Below are 22,347 nucleotides of genomic sequence, written 5' to 3' on the forward strand. Positions count from 1 at the left end.
GTCCTCTGTCAGAGCAACAGGTGCTCTTAACCACGAAGCCATCTCTTCAACCAGTACTTTTTGAGATAGCATGTCACCATGTATCCCTGACTGGCTAGAACTTTTTATATAGAGTAGGCTGACTGGAAACACCTGCCTCTGCCTTCTGAGTGCTAGGATTAAAGGTAGATATAACACTATTATACAACGTTCAGACCTTATTAATATTTTTCAGTTGCCTCAGTAATGTCTTTATGGTGAAAAAAAATCAGGAATTATGCATTAAATACATATTTCTTGTTTAGTCTCATTTTCGTTTAAATTTATCTTGTGTATGTGTGGGCATGTGGGTTCTATGGTACACATATGCATGTCAAAGGATAACCTATCGGAGTCTGTTTTCTCCTCCCACCACGTGGGTTCTGGGGACTCAATTCATGTCACTTGGTTTGGTGGCATGCATTTTTACCTCCTAATCATTTGGCTTTGTTTAATCTCCTTTAACCTATTTTATTATACCTTTGTCTTTTATTTTACTTATAATTTTTGTGATTCCTCTGCCTTACCTCTTTAGCACATCCACTTGTTGAATGCTTCTCCACTTTGGATTTATCTGCTGTTTACTTACAACTTGATTTATGCTTTTTAGCTGGAATGCCACAGAAGTGATGATGAAGTACCCTTTTCATCAGTGACTCATGATGGTGTTTTGTTCAATTCCTATGCTACTAACTCTGATTAACTGGTTGAGGTAGAATCTGTATGCTTTTCCCATTGTTGTTAACTATTTTCTACATTGTAGCTAATAAGTATTATATGGAGATGTATTTAAAAAAACTATGTTATTATCTTATTCTTCAAAAGTTTATTCACTAGTTTTAGTATCTACAAATGATTCTTGTCTGAATGAATTAAAGTAGAACATTGACTTTGTAAATCTCATTCCAGGAAAAAGTGCACACATTTTAATACATGAAATGTTTTTTACATTTAATACATGAAATTGTATCCCACCTAATATTCTTTTAGCTTCCTGCTTTCAATCTTATGATCCATCATTCTGAAAAATTTACAACTTCTCAATAAGTGTTCAATTTTATATATCTTCATGCCTTTGTATATATTGTGCATTATCTGAAATGTGTTTTCATGATCCTGTAACAAATATCAACTCATTCTCAGGACTACCAACATGTCACACTTTATAATGTCTGGTTAAGTGCCTCAGGGAAAGAGAATTTGCTTCATGTCATTATATTACTAATCATACTCCATGGAACTTTTATATTTTTATATTTACATGTTTAAGAAAAGCCACAATTGACTTACATGTAGCCTCACTTTCTAGCATAATGACTGGTTCATAGCAGGTTTTCAGAAAATATGTTTTAAAATGATCAATGACTTCAGGTCAAAGCATGTACTTTGGTAGTATGGTATAATATGGGGGAGAGTGGAAAGATTGAAGAAATTGAAGCTGGAAGGCAAGCTGTCATCTAATCACTGAGACCTTCGATAAAATGCTAGGGGAGTAGGCTTTAACCCATTACAAACTGTAGTATGACTCTATTTGGGTGGTTGAGTCTTCTATGACCACAAGAAATGAGTTAAATGAGGTAAATTATTTTCATTAAATACCATTGATATGACTGAATCTACTAAACCATGTTTCCAGATTAAAAAGATTTAAATTATTATTATTATTATTATGGTTTTTTGAGACAGGTTTCTCTGTGCAACACCTCTAGCTGCTCTGGAAGTCACTTTGTAGACCAGGCTGGCCTCAAACTCACAGAGATCCGCCTGGCTTTGCCTCCCTAGTGCTGAGATGTAAGGCATGCACCACCACTACCCAGCAAAGATTCAACTTTTAAAATCTAATTTATTTATTTGTGTGTATGAGTGTGTGGGCATGCATGTGCCATGACGTGTGTGTGGAGGTCAGAGGAGTCGGTTCTCGCCTTCCACCACGTGCGCTCTGGGAACTGAACTCAGGTGGTCAGGCTTGGTACCTTTACCTGCTAAGCCATCCTGCCACCACTGTTTCCAGGTTTTGAGCTAAGGAAATATTATAATGAGAGACCAACTAATAAAAAATGAATTAAATCACAGGTTCCATTTTTATTTTTAAAGATTACATGCAGAGAGATAGAAAAACGGTGAATTTTGGAATGTATGAAGGAAAGTACAGACACCTGCAGAGGGGACAACTGAAACTCCAGTCACAGATATTTGAAGAACAAAGATAAGAAGAAAATTGCCGGGCGGTGGTGGCGCACGCCTTTAATCCCAGCACTCGGGAGGCAGAGCCAGGCGGATCTCTGTGAGTTCGAGGCCACCCTGGTCTCCAAAGCGAGTTCCAGGAAAGGCGCAAAGCTACACAGAGAAACCCTGTCTCGAAAAAACAAAAAAAACCCAAAAAAACAAAAAAAAGAAGAAAATCTGTGGCATCTTTGTGTTGAACAGCCAGGATTTAAAAAGCACAAGAATGAAGAACAAGAGAACTAGGCAAAGAAGAGGCAGAGCAGTTGTAGAAAACAGCAGTACGGTTTAGAGTTAAAGCAAGGTAGAGCCCTTGTAATTCCATGAAAACTGAGAAATGATTAAGGAAGTAGCATTTGGTTGGGTGACTTGTATGTCATTAATGCCTTGCAAAGAAGAATTTTCAGGATGAGGACAGAGCAGTTCAGGTAGTTTGATAAGTACAACCACAGAGGAAGTGAACATAGATAAGAGATAGCTGAAGTTCCTACAAACCAGATAATGTGTTGGGAGACAACTCCCTATGAATATCTGTTTTTGCGTGGCTTAGATCTTCTTAGCAGAAAGTTTGTATAGTGAACATCTTTGAAAGGTGGAGACAGTTTTAACTTTAAAGACTCATTTCTTTTCTTTTCTTTTTTTTCTGAATGTGCACACCTTTAATCCCAGCACTGGGGAGAGAGAGAGGCAGCTCTGAGTTCTCGGCCAGCCCAGTCTACATAGTGAGTTCCAAGACAGGGCTACATAGAGAAAGCCTGTCTCAAAAACTAAACAAAACAAAACCCCCAGATAATGCAGCATTTACAATCTAAATACATTGTGTGGACTGAGTGCCCTCCCCTCGTACATCTACTGAACCCTGACCCCACTGTGCTGATATTTGGAAGACTCATTTCTTTACTAGTAGGATAAAGGGAAAACATTTCCTCGCACGAGGACATTCCTGGAGAGTAAAGCTTCTCTTCGGTGGCAGGCTGCTTATGTACAAGAACCAATGTTCATTGGGGCGGTGGTGGCACACGCCTTTAATCCCAGCACTTGGGAGGCAGAGCCAGGTGGATCTCTGTGAGTTCAAGGCCAGCCTGGTCTACAGAGCGAGATCCAGGACAGGCATCAAAGCTACACAGAGAAACCCTGTCTCAAAAAACAAAACAAAACCAAAACAACAACAGAACCAATGTTCACCTTTCCCTGTTGCTTTCTCTCTTTCTTCCCTTCAGGTTCCACTGTAGCACACCTTGCTGCATGTGCAGATGATTTTGGCCCCTCAGTGTAGCCCTATGGCCTGGAGTCTGGAAATCTGCTATAAAGCCCTGGTTGGGTAGCTGTTTTTAAAAGCCTGGAGTAATAAATGGCCTTTTTCTCTAACCCATGAGTCTAATGTTTCTTTTGGCACACTTCACAAACTGTGACAGGTGCTCTTATATTTCTTTTTTTTCTTTTCTTTCGGTACTCTTATATTTCAAGCAGGGTAAAAAGACCCTTCATGTTTCTGATCTAAAATCTTTTTGTAGAAATGAACTGAATAGACCGGGTGAGGCAGAAGGTGGAGGAGGAAGAGGAAAGCAAGCCGAGCTACTCAAGAAGACTGTAGCAGAGCAATTCAGCTGAAGAAAGAAGTACATTTCTGATTCAAGGAAGAAAAACTTAGAGGTCTATACATAACACTGAAAATAATTTATAAACCATCTCTTCACTCAGAACATTTAAGGGCTGGAGAGATGGCTCAGTGGTTAAAGTTACCTGTCATGGGACCTGCACAGTTACAGGAGAGAACAGATTCCTGCAGATGATCCTCTGCAATTGTCCATGTATGTGCTGTGACATGCTTACTCACATATAGATACATATCCACATACAAATAAGCAAGTGGAATAAAAAATTGACACTACAGACTGAGAAATTTTGATTTAAGCAGGATGAGAAAATTTGGCAAATGGATTCTATTTTATTTTTCTATAAAAGTATATATTTTCCAACATAAAAGTATGTTCTGGGGAAAATGTTAGACTTAAGTACTTGGAACATGGAAAATATCAATAGAAGTATTTAAAAGAATATATTAAGATACAGAAATTCAGTTGACTGCAGGTATAGCCAGTAAGATTTGTCAATTTTAAAACTGGAATAGTCTAATAGGGAAAAAAGAATGTTCTTATAGAATGTCAATGCTTAAGTAGGCTGCACTGTCATGTACTGACTTCGAACTGTAAGCTACTACTGTAGAGGAAGAGCTCCTTCTGATGACTGCACTAGTCTGCCAGAGCAAAATATTAAGAGATGAAGAATAAAATGAAACTGAGAAAGAAGGGGTGAAACGACCAAAGGGATTAGGGTGGAAAACAGATAAATGGACTGAACAAGTCTAGGAGAAAAGAGAAAACACAGGTCAGAACGAACAGCTCCGTTTTAAGAACTGTTTCAAGACGTGGTTATGTTAGCCGGGTGGTGGTGGCGCACGCCTTTAATCCCAGCACATGGGAGGCAGAGGCAGGTGGATCTCTGTGAGTTTGAGGCCAGCCTGGTCTTCAAAGCGAGTTCCAAGAAAGGCGCAAAGTTACACAGAGAAACCCTGTCTCGAAAAACAAAAACAAACAAACAAACAAAAAGATGTGGTTATGTTAATGGATAGCTTCAAGAGAAATAGAGACATTCTCGGAGTGAAGCTTTGAGCGGGCTAACAACACAGATTTTGAAAATGGTCCTCTAGCAGAGGAGACAAGGCAAGACAAAAGTGCTGATTCACCCAGGGAGGTCCAGGCTATCATTACACCCAGTGATGACTTCATCAGATGGCACAGTTTTGGAAAGGAGATAATGGCACACCATCAGTAAAGAGTATCGGGAGACATAGACAGACTTACTGTCTTCCTCCTAAAAATGCCATGAAGCGCCGTCTGGGAATAGCCACATTTCAGAACAGGCCATTAAAAAGATCTTATCAAGGAGAAAATGGGGACTGGTTTAGAAGGGTAATTCATATTATAGGTCATGGAATAATGGGTGTAAGAGGGGTTTAAGCTAGATAAAAACAGAATTAAAAGGGGCCGGGGGGTGGTGGCGCACGCCTTTAATCCCAGCACTCGGGAGGCAGAGCCAGGCGGATCTCTGTGAGTTCGAGGCCAGCCTGGGCTACCAAGTGAGTCCCAGGAAAGGCGCAAAGCTACACAGAGAAACCCTGTCTCGAAAAACCAAAAAAAAAAAAAAAAAAAAAAAAAAAAACAGAATTAAAAGGTTAGTTATAACCTGAACTTGAAGAATGTATTTCAATGTATTATTTAATCAGATACTTAAATCATATTTTTATTGTAGGAATACTAAAAACAATAATATAGTATTACTATCAATAGACTCGAAGTATTTTACAACTACATCTAACAGGATAATAATCCTGAGTGAAAATACAGTTATTATCAAAAAATAAGCTTAACAATTACATACAATTTGTGAAGATAGTTAAGGTAACTCATAAAACATAATAAACACATTTTTGTAGATTATTTGAAGCTTAGAATGGTAAATAATGTGTTAGTTCAGTTCATGTCAGATGGACCATTTCTTGCCAAATATTAGAAAATTAAAATGGGCCATTTATATAAGGGCATTTTCCTTTGTATAAATGTATGAAGAATTATGAAAGTTGATGAATGTTAAGTGGTTTTCATCATCTAACCCATTTTTACCACATCCACACTACCACCTCTAATTGAGAAAGTATTATTTAGTGTGTGTGTGTGTGTGTGTGTATTACATGAAAGTAGAAGAAAACTACTGGTGAACAGAGACCAACCAAAGGAATGGCGAGAAAGTGAAAGGTAAGCCGGTAGAAGGGGGTATGCTCAAAGGACACTGGATCCTTCTATGAAAAAGTCCTTATGTAACTCAGTAGCATGAACAATGACTATATGTCAATGGGGAAAATATGAAAGAGAAAGTGTTGATGTAAGATATGGTGATTAAGGAAGATTTAAAATAATGTTATGACGTACTTAATTTTAATCTTATAATAATCATAAATAAGCAATGTTTTTCTTTCTTAAAATGTAGACGTATGAATTCTACTTTAGTATCTTAAAGGGGAGGTGAGTGTAGCAAATATATTTTATGTGTGAATAATATCCTATGTAAGTCTACTAATATTAGTACCCCAAATTTGAAGATGGTGTTATGGTCTGAATGTTTACACTTCCCATGTTTACATTAAAATGCTAATCCTCAATATGAAGGTTTTAGGAGGCCACTGGGGCATGCTTAGATCACACTGATGGAGTTTTCATAAATCAGGACTTAGTATTTGTCTTAGGGTCTCTATTGCTGTGAAGAGACACCACAACCACAGCAACTCTTATAAAGGAAAAACATTTAATTAAGGTGGCTAACATTTTCAGAGGTTTAGCCCATTATCATCATGGTATGACATGGTGCTGGAGAAGTAGCTGAGAGTCCTACATCTTGACTTGCAGGCAAAAGGAACTGGTCTAAGAAACTGGGAATGGCTTGAGCATGCATGAGACCTCAAAATCTGCCTCCACAGGCCACACTTTCTCCAACAAGACCATACCTACTCCAACAAGGCCATGCCTACTTCAACACCTTCCAATAGTGCCATTCCCTATGAGCTTATGGGAGCCAATTACATTCAAACTACCACAGTGCTCTTATAAAAAAGACTTCACAGAGAGTGAAGAGAGTCTTTTAATCTTTTATCACATGGGTTATGGTGGGAAGCCACTATCTATGCTACAAAGTGGACCGTCACTTGACAGTGAATCTGCCAGAACTATAAACCTTTCAGTCTGTAGAATGGTGGGGTAATTTTTTGTTATTCGTAAGTTTGTTTATATTAATTCACAGTATTCTGTTTCCTCATACTGAGTGGCCTAAGGTTTACCCTGGAGGTATATATTTATTCCATGGCATGTGGGACTTGTTGCTTTGAAGATGGTAAGTGCTGAAAAACTTATAGAACACTTTTCTGTGGGATTTCTTTCTCTGTTTTTTAATTGAAATAAAAACTTTACCACAGAACATATCTGTATAAAATTTAGAACTCATGCTAAAATGAATCATGACAAATATAATCCCTTCTCCATGGTGACTAGCTAGGCATACATATCTATGCAGATTACACTCACAGAAGCAGTTATCTACAATTTCCATCTCAACTGTTCATGTTCCTGTACAGAATGGTGCATTACTCCTGAACTTACCAATACTGTTGACTACATAGGGATCATGAGGTTTCAGCTACTTCAGCTATAAGTTGAATACTTCCTCCTTTCCAGTGTCAATCATATACTTAATTTTTAAGAACTTCTGTCTTCTAAGTATTTTATATCTTCATGTTCTTGATTCTAGGATATAATATCATTGTGCACCTCTCTTAGGAATCTAGTATCCTAATAATTGTTTTCTTAGTTTCTTTTCTCTACTTTAGTTTTCCTTAAAGTTGCTTAAAATAATTTTATATAACCAAACTGAAGTGTTACAATAAAATAAATTTCCAGATGAATACTGACTATACCTGAAAAATGAAACTAAAACAACAAAGGGTCTCTCATGAAAATCAAAAACCCATGAGTTTGAGAAGAATGTGAAAGAACACAAAAACAAAATGTTGGAGTCTAGAAAGCAAGTGTGTGTGTATACTGTTATTCTTTGAAAGCCTGCTTGTAAGATTGGCCTATGCTGGCAATTTGTGAACTGGATTTCAGGAGGTCCCTTATAATTTCCTTAAAGATAAGGGTGTTCCATTGCACTAAAACAGTACAAACAACATGGTCTATGGTACATACTGGATCTCTTTCCCAGAGCCTAGAATTTTAGTTTTGTGTTTGATAGGAGCTGCCTACATGACAAACCCATAGTAGTATCTAAATCTCTTCTGGGCAGACAGCTCTTCATGTTTCGTCATAACTTGTTGCCAAATGAGTTAAAGCACGTCCCATGAAGCTCCACTGGAAATGACCGTAGAGTCTAGACTTTATCGTCATGTGGCTCTCCCCTGATTGAACTTACTCTGTATCATTTCACTGCAATAAACTATAACCAAGAGCAAATCTACGAGTCTTTCTAACAAAACACCAAGCCTAAAGGTGGCCTGGGAGACATCATCACAATGTACGGCTGCCATACATTGTGATGATATTACTTCCAAGCCAGGATCAAGGAGGTTGAAAAGGAGCTGATAAGAATTTCAGAACTGTCAAAGCTACAGGAGACAGAAGAACCAGGTAACAATCTGGGGCAGGTAAAATAGGTAAATAATACTGGTTTGAGAGTTGAATTAAAAAAAATCTCACATCTCTAGTTTCTTGGGGAAACACCCCTTCTTTACTCTGGTAGATACCTGTACATTTGTTCTATGAAGAAGTCAGCAAAAGACTGTTTGGCACCACACTAAAAACAGGGAGTGAGGATGTACACCAAGCTTAAGCATTCTCCCTACTCTATCTTTCTTTGCTCGGTCTGTTTTTAAAATGCTGGAGTGAACTTCTGATTCTCTGAATTGTTGTAATATATCTCCCCTGAGGAATCTGATCAACCCAAGGGGAAAGATATAAAGCTCTATGCCTCTATATCAGAGACCCCCTAACAAGTGGCTCCCCCAAACTTCCCTTAAACATAGCTCAAAGTGTACATGCTTCACCCACATGCTCAGTTTTTTTTAAATTATGAACAGCAATCCAAATGTAACCAGAGAGCCCTAGAGTCTCTAATAAAAGATAGAAATAAAAACAAATAGGAAACAGAAAACAGTAGAAATCAAGCAAAAAATCAATATACTCAGATAAAGATAATGCATTCACAAAACACAAGATGCTATTAATAAAGAACTTCAAGAAAAAATGAACTCATGGAAATTAAGTTATCCTGAAGAATGACAAAGAGAAGGGCTGCAAGTGGGGAAAATCTGTCCCCCATTTTCCAAATTGGAAAAACAGACAAGGAGAGATGAGAAAAAGCTCAATATAGGATGCAAAATATTGAAATCCAAGAGTTCCAGAAAAACAGAACAGAAAAGCAAAGTTAATTCCCTAGTTAACAAGTTTTCAGGGTGACAAATACTGCTTCATTAATGCTAACAGTGAAAATAACTGGTTACCAGCTGTTAAAGAGCTACACAATTAACATGCCCAAGTAAATAGTCAGAAATCTGTTTAATAAAGTATAGTGATCTGTAAATACTGTGTTTGACACACACTTTATGCCCTTAAAGAACAACAGCTACAATTTTCAGAAATGAAGTATAAGTTTATGGGTGAGAAGAAAATTTGTGAGCTTTCAAAAAAACCCAATATAATTGATTACTACAAACTGTTTATGAATTTATCATGGAAAGTTTGCTGAAGATGTCAATGTGTCTTATATTTAAGGAATATGCAGAATTTATTTCTGAACAAAGAGTGAAGATTTACGCTTTTTTAGAAGATGGACTGCAATAGAATCTGAAACTCTTTTGTCCTTTAATAAATTTTCCAGTGGCAAATACCCTACAGTGTACTGTAGTACTTTTTTCATAAAGTCCTTCATGCTTTTAAGTCAAGAAGATGGTAGAACTGCTTTTGCAAACACACGAAGAACACACTGAAGAATATCAGTTTCAGTGAAATGGTCAGGGAAAAGGGACAGAATATATCAGAAATGGGGAATCCTGGGGAAGAAAGAAATATGGGGAACCCTGTTCACTTATCTTTCTTCTTGACTTTTTCTTTTGTTACATTTTATATTTGTGTGTATATACAGAGAGACAGATAGGCAGGCAGGCAGGCAGACACAGACACACACACACACACACACACACACAAACACACACACACACACACACAATTCAACATGCTATGGACATGAGAGGACAACTTATGGACAACCAGTTCTCTCATTTTATCATGTAGTCCCTGGGGATTGACCCGCTGAGCAATCTCTCTGGTTCTCCTTTTGGTTTCTTAAAGGCAATACAGCTTGGATGTAAATATCAATAATCACTAACAGTACCTTAAAACCTGCTAATACCATCTTCATCATACAGTAAGGAAACAAGGGTACAACATACATTACCATAGATTAGGAAAAATGATGCTGTTCAAAGTTCATTCTAAGGAACCAGACAGAAGGAAATTTTAGGGATGCTCTCTTCCTCAGTCCCCATTCCCCCCTAACTAAAATACCAATAGGTAACATTTGTTATCTTACTGTGTTCTAGTATTTACTACTTTCAGTATTTTAAAATGTTAATTTGTTTAATCTTCATAGCTGTGAAATAGACACAAGTAGCTCCATATTAAACATGGAGGAAATACTGAGACATAGAAGTTAGAAAAACTTCCCAAAGAGTCTAAGGATTAAGGCTTATAGTCAAGTTTTTTTGTTTTGGTTTGTTTTGAGACAGGGTCTAACTGTATAGACCAGGATGGCCTCTCACAGTAATCCTCCTGTTTCTGCCTTCTGAGTGCTGGGATGAAAGGTATGTGCCACTAAACATGGCAGTGTTCAAATCCTTAACTGCACCACCCCTCCATATTTTATGTTCCAGCTGGATTCTGACAACTTCTAGTTCACACACCTGAAAAATCCACAAATCGTTTAGAGTAAGTTCCTTAACCATAACTGATTCTAGTCTGCTTACTCATCAAAAGACAGTATGTGTAATGCTCCCAGTAGGTTATCACAAGACCTCTCCTACTTTCCTTCCTGCTGCTGTGAAGTATACTCATCTACTCAGACTTAAGTTATTCCAATGGCTCAGATTTTAAATGTCCTTTCAGAACAGATTTGTCAAAAATATCAGTTAGATACTAAGTCTGTTCTGTAAGAGGCTTCACAAGACGAGAGAAAGAAAATGAGGGAGCACCTGACCAACCAAAGATCTTAATATGAGGCTGCAAAGGAGAAAAATTCATATCCTGTCAAATACATTACATCATCTCAAAGCAGTCCAAATGACTGAATCAGCAACTGGGAAGTCCTACATAGTGGCAGAGAAAATAGCACAAAATTTAAAGACAGTATTACGTATTTTTACCTCGGAGGGACTGAAGTCTGGAAAAACAAATCAAACAGTGTGGTTAATACGCTGACAAAGTGGCAGCTACAATTCAATTGAATTGTAAGAACATTGCTGGGTATGGTGGTGCATCCCTTTAATCCCAGCACTTGGAAGGCAGACGTAGGTAGATCTCTGTTGAGTTTGAGGTTAATCTGGTCTACATGAGTTCCAGGACAGCCAGGGCTACATAGAGAGAGACCCTATCTCAAAACAAACAAACAAAAAAACCCAAACCAAACCAAATAAAAAACCAACAAAAGAACATACAGATTTAAAATATCCAACTACATCTTATTCAAGAAAGCAGATGAAGGATGTGCAACATTTCTTTAAAATAAATGTAAACTAGTGTCTGGCATAGCATAACCTATAGTGTAGCAGAAGGCAGATGTTTATGGTATAGCCTGTGTTCTATGGTACTTCCTTCACATCTGGTCAGACTTGGGATGAAATGCATAAATTGCTCAGGCTTCATTTGAACTAACACTGATGAGTACTAGTAGTTAAAGTTTTGTGTTATGGTTAGTTTTGATTGTCAACTTGACACAGTCAAGAATCACCTGGGAAGGGAGTCTCAATGAAGAACTATCTAGATTAGGTTGGTCTATGAGAGATTTTCTCACCTGGGCTGATGGAGATGGGAAGACCCACCCTGAAGGTGGGAGGTACCCTTGGATCGGCTAGGCCTTGGATGCAATGAAGAGAGCGAGCTGAGCACTAGAAGCATGCATACATCCATTACTCTCTGTTCCTGATTTTAGATATAACCAACTCCCTCAAGCTCCCACTGTTATGACTTCCCTGGTGTGATGGAACTAAAATAAACCATTTCTTGACCTAAAGTGCCTTTGTCAGAGTTCCCTCCCACCCCAAGACAGGGTTTCTCTGTGTAGCCTTGGTTGTCCTGGAACTCACTTGTAGACCATGCTGGCCTCAAAACTCAAGATATCCGCCTGCCTCTGCCTTTTGAGTGCTGGGATTAAAGGCGAGCCCCACCACTGCCCAGCTTTCTTAAGAGTTATTTTATCACAGCAATAGGAAATAAAGCTAACACAGTTTGTTACATGAAAATTATGAAGACTTTATTTTGTTGTTTTATCACTTTAAGAAAGACAAGATAGACACCGAAGAGAAAAAAAGGAGTAAAAATTAGCAGTTACATGTGCTGGGAAGGACCCACACAAATGTTTTGCTTGCCTTATCTAGTATTAGTGACAATTTCTTTATTTATTTGAATCTCATCATTATTTACAAATATATTTCCTATTTATTTGTTTAATTTTTGAGACAGTGTCATGCAGCCCAAGCTATCCCGGAATTCACTATTAGGCTGAGGCTTACCTTGAATTCCTGATCTTCCATGTGGACCCACTTCCCAAGTTCTGGGGTTTGCAGATTTTCTATTTTAAGAAATACACATTTCTGGACTTGGGAGATGGTTCTGATGACCTGAATTCTATCCGTGGAGCCGATGAGGTGGAGGAGAGAACTGACTACTGAAAGTTGTTCTCTGAGTTCTACAAGTTCTACAGCATGTTCACACATGTATGCATATGAGTACACACATGAATACAGGTAAAAAGAAATACAAATTTCTCCTTTCTCTTAAAAAGTCACATTATTTTCTAATATTGTCTTACAGTGGGAACTGCTAATGTGGCTGTCTTAAGACCCTAAGTCTTTGATCCACAGTTACCATTGTTCTCTTTGATCCCTTAGAGGACAGCACCAGGGCCTTTCTTAAAATCTGAGTTTAGGATCTTTGTTTTAAGCCAAATTAAGTGGGAAGAGAAAGAGGAGGGAGGGGGGAAGGGGCTGACATTTTCCTGCTGTAAAATCATACATGTACATACACATGGGGGATCTATTTGAATAGTTGTGTGCAGACTTCTCTGAAGAAGTGTTGCCCAGGAAGTGAGAGTAACTAAAAAAGGAAGAACATTGTAGTCATCAAAAAAAAAAAAAAAAAAAAAAAAAATCACGGGAAAGCTCTATTAGAGAAGGGCATTAGCAAGTCCAAAGGACTGAAAGAAAGGACATGTGGTGTGGCTGGGGTGATGAGGAACAAGGAATATTCTGTAAGATGAAATGCTCTGCAGTGTGTACACATTTGTCTTTATCCTGAAGAGTAACTCGAGTCAATGAAAGAATCTAGGGGAAAAGCTTCTGAAGGTAGAGAGGTTTCTGTTGGAGAAGGATAACCCCAGCAACAGTGCAGAGACTGAACCTGCGTGTGTGCAGTGTGTCAGAGGATGCAAACCAAGTGGTCAGTGGCTAGCTAGGCCGGAGTACACAGCACGTGGGAGAACCTGGACCAGGTATTGTGATGGGGGACGGACTGAAGAGGTCAGGATTTGGTGATCGAGGGAATGTAAGTCTGCGTGAGAAGGCAGTATCAAGTATTACTTGTAGTTTTACAATCACATAAAAACTGAAGAGCAGTGGAAGCCGCTGAAATGGGGAATAAAAGTGGAGAACTAGGTTTTGGAGGACATAGGTGTCAGGTGGGGACAGAGAAGCAAAGACATGTTGAATCTGGATACTTTAGGTATGATAAAGAGTATGTCAAATAAGTATAAAGTCCAGGAAGTCAGGGCTCAGAGGTGCAGTTTGGGTGAATCAGAAATAGGTATAAATCTTTTTTTTTTCTTCTGTGACATTACGTCATGAATGTAGATGCTATCACTTGAGAAAGAGGGGAGATAGGTTCAAGTCTATAGACACCCTGTACTATGTGGAAAGGTCTTGTGTCCAAAACAAAACAAAAATCAAACACACATCAAAACAAACCAAAGAGGATAAGAGTACAGAGATGCTTTTGTGCTTAAGTCTCTTTATTGTTTTCTGTTTATTAATTTCTATATTCACTTCCTTCTGTTTCCATCCTGTGAATTTATCAGACTCTTTCAAAAAGTGAATGTTAAACATTGTTAATTTCAGGCTTTTCTTTTTCCCTTTTCTGGTCTAATATAAAGATTCAATCCTATTTCTGCATGACAACTTAATTTTCCAGATAATTTTCTTTGCCATGCCGGACATTGAATCTAGGGCCCCACACACATGCTAGGGTAAACGCTGTACTAGAGTCATACTCTCAGTTCTTACAAATACTTTATTTATTTATTTTGGTTTTTCAAGACAGGGTTTCTCTGTGTAGTTCTGGAGCCTGTCCTGGAACTCACTCTGTAGCCCAGGCTGGCCTCGAACTCACAGAGATCCACCTGCCTCTTCCTCCTGAGTGCTGGGATTAAAGGCATATGTCATCACCGCCTGGCCCTTACAAATACTTTTTTTTTGACAGACTTCTACTGCAATATCTTTGGGATGAGAGAATACATGTTCTTCAAAATTTAGTAATAGCTAGTGACCAACATTATCTACCATATACCATTCTAAATATTCATAGCTAATCTAATCCTCACAATAATCCTATAAGCAGGTATTACCATTGCTCTAAGTTTTGTAATCAAGGTGAAAGACACAGAGTAACTCAATAATTTACCTAAGTAACTTTAATAAATGTGGAGTTACATTTTCCATTCACCACTTTAGCTTCTATTCTTGGAGTAAATAAAATCCTGTTCACTGAGGGAGAGATCAGTCTAACTGAGGTATTAGTAATGTAACATACCATACATCATCAGTGTATAGAATTCTTATTTTATTTTTTCCTGAGACAGGGTTTTTCTGTGTAGCTGTGGCTGTCCTGGAACTCACTCTGTAGATCAGGCGGGCCTCTAATTCAGAGAGCTGCCTGCCTCTGCTTCCTGAGTGCTGGGATTTAAAGGCATGTACTACCACCACTGGCAAATTCTGAGTTTTGAAAATGTATACGAACTAAGAAACCATCTACAAATATAGAACGTTCCCATATCTGTTCAAGTGGCCTCTTTGTTGTATGTTATGTTCCCTTTTCCAGACCTTAGGTGCTTAGTGAATGACTTGTTACTACAGAATACTTTGCATTTAAAAACATTTGGTATAAATAGAATAAGTGAGGTCATTTGGGAATGGGGAGTCTAACTTCTTTCGGCCTACTGACTTTGAGAATCACTTTACACTAACGTATAAGTTGTCCCTTTTTTTTTAAACTAATAATAGTAGTACTCCTTTGTATGCCATATACATTTACCTTTGATGGGTATTTGGGTTAATTTCAGTTTTGAGCTCTTGAAAATAAAGCTGTGTTAGCTTTTATATGTAAGGCTTTCTATGGACATATGGTTTCTCTTAATTATTTAAGACAATAACAGCTATATTGTATGACAGACTTACGTTACACTTTCTAAAAGCTGTTTCCCAAACTGGTTGTAAAGCTTTACACTTAAACTGTCAGCATATACATACATACATATATATCTATAATTTTAAAAAATGACTTATTTTTATGTGTACTGGTGTTTTGCCTGTGTGCATATCTGTGTGGAGGGTGTCGGATCCCCTAGAACTGCAGTTACAGACAGTTGTGAGCTGCTATGTGGGTGTTGAGAATTGAACCCGGGTTCTTCTGAAGTGTAGCCAGTGTTCTTAACTGCTGAGTCATCTCTCCAGCCCCCACGTATACTTAGTCTTTTACATTTTAGATTTCCCAGTCAATGCTCACTGGTAATTAATCATGACTGTAATTTTAATTCTCCTAACTAATCATCCTGATCATAATTTCAAGTGCTTCTTGGCCTTGCACATACCTTTTTGCAAAGTCTTTGTTGAACTCTATTGCGTATTTTTATTGGCTTTTCTTATTACACATGTACTTTTGCCAGCTCTAAGTTTTGTAAATATTTTCTCACTGTCACTCTTCGTTTTACAAAAACCAAAGGCTTCAATTTTGTTAAAACTTCATTTGTCAGTTTCGGTTATGCTTTTAGTTTTCTAATCAAGAAATTTTAGCCTCTTCTAAGAAAATGAAGATTTTCTTCTATAAATCTTAGCTTTTTCATTTAGGTCCACGATTTAAATCAAACAGATTTTAAAGTATGGTATAAGATAAGAATCAATGTTCATCCCTCCTACCCCTTCCCGTGTATATTTAACAAAGTTTTCTCTTACTAAATTTGGACATCTTTGTAAACATTCTGTTGAATTAAGTGTGTGTGTCTAATTTTGAACTCTCATTTCCTCTCCACTGGTCTATCTTTACATCAGTAATTCGTGGTCACAATGGTAGCTTTAGAACATCTTGAAAATCAGGTAATATGATTTTCCAACTGTATTATTCTTTTTCAAAACTTTAAGGACTTGAGTCCTCTATTTTCCACATACAGTATCCACAAGTATTTTATAACTACCAGAACTTCCAGAGATTTCAATAGGGATTCTGTCATTTATATGGGCTTTTGTTTTTTCAGTGTTAGGGATCTAATCCCAGGCCTTGTGCATGTTAGCTGAACATTCTATCAGTGAACTATTGATCCTTGTTTTCTTCAATTTCTCTGAATGCTTCACAGTGTTCATTATATAGGTCTTGTATATCTTTCAGTGTATTACTTTTATTCTGAAGTACTTTACTTTTTAATACCATTGTTGTGTAAGTGGCTTGTTTCTCAATTAGTTTCCAAATTTTATTAGTTCTGATAGATTTTGAGGATTCAAAAACTATTTAAGAATTTTTTTTTTTTTTTTTTTTTTTTTGGTTTTTCGAGACAGGGTTTCTCTGTGTAGCTTTGCGCCTTTCCTGGGACTCACTTGGTAGCCCAGGGTGGCCTCGAAAACTCACAGAGATCCACCTGGCTCTGCCTCCCGAGTGCTGGGATTAAAGGCATGTGCCACCACCGCCCGGCTATTTAAGAATTTTTTAACTTGGGTATTTGGTGAATACAATTAATATTTATTATTTTAAACACACTGCTGTCATATCTAAATTCTTTCATATAAACTTACCTCAAATTATTTAATCTATGACATAAATTAACAAAGAAAGACTAGTCAATACACTTTCAACAAAAGGCCTGGGAAGTACATATTAGTTATCTCAAACATGTCTGAGATGAGCTTCATACCTATCAAGAAGCACAGCACTTGCCAGGATGCTTAATTATGTGGTGTGCACACGCACATACACACACATTTGACTTTACTAAGAATAAAGGAATACTTTGTCCCCAGAAAAAGCTTCCAGTGTTACCTACATTTATTTCCTTCTCCCTTGATTCCACTCAACTTTCAATCCAAAGCTATGGTTCTCCTCCAGTGTCCCATTGGCACCATCCCAGCAGATACCAACCACAGCTGGTGTTTTGTCCAGTCCATGGACCACATTTCTGGCCTCAGCTGTGACTGTGCCCATCATCAGAACGTTTGACCTCAACAATTTTACTTTTTTTCTCTAAATACTAAACTTCTTGCTATATTATAATTGCTAAGACCTCCAGCATAGTTTCTTTTTTTTTTTTTTTAACTGTTATATTTTATAGGGCTGTGGAGAGATGGCTCAACAGTTAAGCACTTGTTGCTCTTTCAGAGGATCCCGGTTTAGGTCCCTAGCACCCACATCAGGTAGCTAGCAATGGCCTGGAACTCAAGTTCCAGGGGAGCCAATGGGCACCTGTATGCACCTAACCTGTTTAGGTGATCATTACGTTCTCATAGTAATCATGTTGCAAAATGCTTTGAAAATATTAAATCCATTAATTGTAAACCACTCGGATCCTGCCTTCTGTGATATATTATGCATCTAGAATATATATAGGCTCATAGTCATAGAAAAAGTAGGATCAAGTTAGTGGGTTAAAGACACTTGAGTAGGTTCAGAAAAAAGCAGTTTATATTTCTTGCAGATAGAAGTCAAACACTGAACTAAACCATTTCTATTGAATAGTAACTTGAGATGTGAGACATTTATTTTGTAGACTTTTCAGTTACTATATCTTAAAGTAGCTTTGTTAGTAATATTTTACCAGTAGTAATTATAATTAATCTTTTCTCTACTTAAACCAAGGTAATCTATGCATTCATAACTTGTATAATCTTTAAGCAGAAAATAAAGACTACAGACAGGTAAATAGTGCATTTACCTTGACGAGGCAATAAATAACATTCATGAATGTAAAAGTTAGAATTTTAAATGTAATACTTTAGCTCTTTTGGCCTTAGAATTCATTGCATTTTATACCGATTAAGCAACTAGTGTTTATATTACAAAAACTGGAAGGGGAAAAAGTAAAGATGGGCCTGAAAGATGAACTCACTTATTTGGTATGCACCATAGTGTTTCAAAGGTAGTATACTAACTATTATGTGGTCTCTTTATACATCCTGATGGAGGATAGAGTCATAAGATAATCTACTTAAAGACTTAAATCTTCACTAGTGAAAACATAGGAGTACAAAATCTCGTCTGATAAATGTCATGCTCTGCTGATCTTGCCGGAAAAGTTCATTATCTGCTTTGAGGTTACTATAGTTTTCTTCTTCCAAAAATCTATTTCTGGGAGGTTATCTATGAGAAGATGAAAAGCTCAATCCTTTCAGAAAGGACTACTTTTAGCTCAACTCCATTCAGGTGGAAACCAGATAGATGTAAGAGTGGTTTATGCAGTTAACTTTTAAAAACCATGTGTTTTGGAAGACTCACCATAAAATGTGTTCAAAGTAGTAATGGTTGTTTTCTATATTTATACTGATCTATTTTTAAACTATGCATCTGTGTGTGTGTGTGTGTGTGTGTGTGTGTGCGCGTGCGCGTGCGCGCGCGCGCGCGCGCGCACGAGTGCAGATGTGTTGGAACTCCTGGAACTGAAGTTACACAGTTGTGAGCCACCTTAGGCAGGTGCTGGGAACTGAATGGAATTCTGCAAGAGCACCAAGTGCTCTTAACTGATGGGCCATACCTTCAGGACTGATCCATGGTTCTTTATAATGCAAAGTTGGAATGTTTTTAATTCATCAGAAATGGACACAACAAATGTTTTAAATGAAAAGTAAAATGGAATTAATATTTAATATGAGAGACAGTAAAGACAATACTTTGGGATAAAAATCAAATAATAGTTTTGTTTTTGTCAACAAACTTTCCCTACGACTCTGCTATAGTATGAAGAATTCAAAAGCTGGGTAGTACATGCCCGTAATTCCATCACTTTGGAAGCTGAGGCATGAGGATTTTAAGTTTGATACCATCTTGGGCTACACAGCAAATTCCAGGCTAGCCTGAGCCAATCAGCAAGCCTATCTGAAAACAAAACACTGAAATAAACAATTCACAGACAGAAACTTTATTGATTTAGAATGATCAATGGAAATCATACTCCCAGTATTGGAGTTGAATTCCAATTGAATTAATACTTGGAATTGTTACTTAAAAATTTTAATTTAGAGCTGGGCATGGTGGTACACATCTAAAATTCCCAGCATTTGGAAGGCTGAAGCAGGAGGATGGAGAGTTCAAGGCCAGTCTCGAGTACATAGAGAGCCTACCTCAAAACAAAACAAAACAAAAACCAAAAAAACAAAGGACCCCCCCCCCAAAAAAAACGAAACAAAACAAAAAACACCCCACAAGAAAAACAAATTCAATCTTACTGCTTTATTTTTGAGGCAAGGTCTTGCAATGTGCAAATAGAGAACCTCCTCCTCCCTCTGCCATCTAGATGCAAGGATTACAACTGTGCGCTAACATATTTACCTTTTGCTATATAAGCCATAGTGTCTTAGAACTATGTAGTTTAGGCTGGCCTCAAAGTCAGGGCATTTTTCTGCCTCAGCCTCCTGAGTGCTAGGATTATAGGTATGAACCACTATATCTGATTTCAAAGTATAGATACCTATGAGGTGGGTTTTGTTTTGTTTTGGTAATGAATTGGGAAATACATTCTGATTAAATTGTATATTTTAAAGCAGGTTTTAAAAAAAGGATGAAATTTATTTAAGTAGTATTGTGTGTCCTAAAATTCTTAGTTTTATTATAAAAGGCAGACAAATAGCAAAAAAGCTTTAGTACAATATTTTGAAAATTATGTTTTCTAGAGAAGTTTGGTGTTTTTTTTCTTCAAAAAGTGTATCACAGAAACAAGTGATACTTTGTTGTTGTTCTTTTTGATGACAGGGTTTCTTTTGTGTTGTAACAGCCTGGCTGTCTTAGAACTTGCTTTGTAGACCATGCTTGCCTCAAACTCATGGAGATCCACGTGTCTCTGCCTCCTGAGTGCTGGGATTAAGGACATGGGCCACCATGCCTGGTTATAAGTGATTCATTTAATAAGACTTTCAGACTTTAATGTTTCCTTACTTGTAATATCAAGATAAAAAATATGAAAATTCTATCTAGATACTCTGTATTTCTTTGTTCTAGAAGTACAGTTTTTAGAATTTTGCACTTAAATATAGTTGATATTTTTCCTACTGTAATGTTTTGGCCACTTTATTTGCCTTTGAGTGGGAGGTACTAGCTGGTAGAAGATACAAGCGAACCCTTAAGGAGTGGTTTTCAACCTTCCTTATGCTGTGACCCTGTAATGCTATTCCTCATGTTGTGGTTACCACCAACCATAAAATTATTGTCACTGCTACTTAGTAACTGTAATTTTTGCTATCGTTATGAATCATAATGTAAGTATCTATGTTTTCTGATGGTCTTAAGTGACTCCTGTGAAAGGGTAGTTTGAACCCCAGAGGGGTCTTAACCCACAGGTCGAGAAATATTGCCTTAAGACATCCAAGGTATCTATCTAACTCAGGCTGGTGGGAACTTGGATGTATCCATATCTAAACTCTTATCTAGTTGCTTGTTTACAATTGTGTACTTTACGTGTTACATCTCAAGTGAAAAGGGTGGTTAGCCACTTGGAAAGGCCCAATGAACCACATATATAATTTACGTCAAGACATGTGGAGGGTGGGAGGCAGACATACAAGGTATCTGATGCTCCGAACAAATGGACTTCTAGTCATTTTCAGGTAGGTTAACTACATCTGAAGCTAAAGTAAAGTTTCAATGATGGGAAATTATTAATGTTCTATTAGAAGTGGTGTCAAGATCTCAGTATTAGCTCATCTATAAATAAGTGTTATGATAGCTTAAGCAACTCGATGATAAGAACCATCTTCAAATAAATGACATCATTATAGCATGTTTATTTGATTTATAATTACATCTGCTTTTTACTCATGCTTCTTAAGGGTTGGGTTTTTGTATATTGTGTGGCCTTCCAAAGGATGGAGAATAAAAGTAGTTTTTAGTATGGTGAATAGCTGAAATTGTAACTGTGATTTTAAAATGATGCATTGTTTTCTTATTAAGGGTGGAAAAGAGTTGGTTTATGTTGCAAATATAAATACTTAATCTGATTCAAAAGTGCCCTTTTTTTGTAACTTTTCCTTGAGACTGTTATCACCTCCAAAAGCCTTTGAGAGGATTAGCTGCATAGACCAATACTATATTAATCAGTATTAAGTGTATGATGTCACCTTTTTCCTCCCCTCCTAAGCTTTTATTTTGAGGGAAAGGAAGACTTTTAGGGGGTAAGCCTGAAAACACTAAGGCTTAAATACCACTGATATACATGACTGACAGCCTTACACCCCAAACCTGTCTGAAATGGGTCAAATACTTAAGCGCTGCAGAACAATGCAATCCAACCAGCAATTCCCGGTAAAAGAGAAAGGGGGTGTGATTAGACTCAGGCTATTAAGCAAGTTGTTGAAAAACAAAACAAAACAAAACAAAAAAAACCCAGTTCCGTGGTTTGTGTCTGCAACAGGCATAGGTTAAGCTTGTTTCTTCTAATTAGCTTCCCACCAAAGGGCTTTGCTGTAAGAGACCGGCTGAATCGCCAAAGCAAGCAGCAACTGGGACAAACATTAAGGGCTTTATGGAGGTCCTTCGACTGTCCCGCAGCATTGGTTATTGATCGTTCACCCCGCCAGGGAAGCGATCGATCAGAATTTGTATAAGGTGTATCGAGCCACAGTTAAGGAGGTGTGTGTATGTGCGGGTGGGGGGGGAGTGGGGGGGATATAAGCTTCTAATAAAAGAAACGCAGCAACAATAGCGGAGGAGCAGCTCTGCCTGGTGACGTAATGGCTGGCAGCGGTCCAGCTCCGGCAGAGCTGCCGCTACCTCC

The 22,347-nt window shown here is 37.6% G+C and overlaps 1 protein-coding gene across 1 annotated transcript in view; it reads right to left on the reverse strand.

Annotated features, from left to right (window-relative positions):
- The window catches only part of Gpr137c (G protein-coupled receptor 137C), a 60,892-nt gene that overhangs the window by 37,711 nt on the left and 834 nt on the right, over positions 1–22,347 (reverse strand). The window lies entirely within an intron of this gene.

This window comes from Peromyscus californicus, unplaced genomic scaffold (assembly GCF_007827085.1).
Source record: "Peromyscus californicus insignis strain IS unplaced genomic scaffold, ASM782708v3 Scaffold_12__1_contigs__length_115047231, whole genome shotgun sequence".
In the NCBI taxonomy this organism is placed as follows: domain Eukaryota; kingdom Metazoa; phylum Chordata; class Mammalia; order Rodentia; family Cricetidae; genus Peromyscus; species Peromyscus californicus.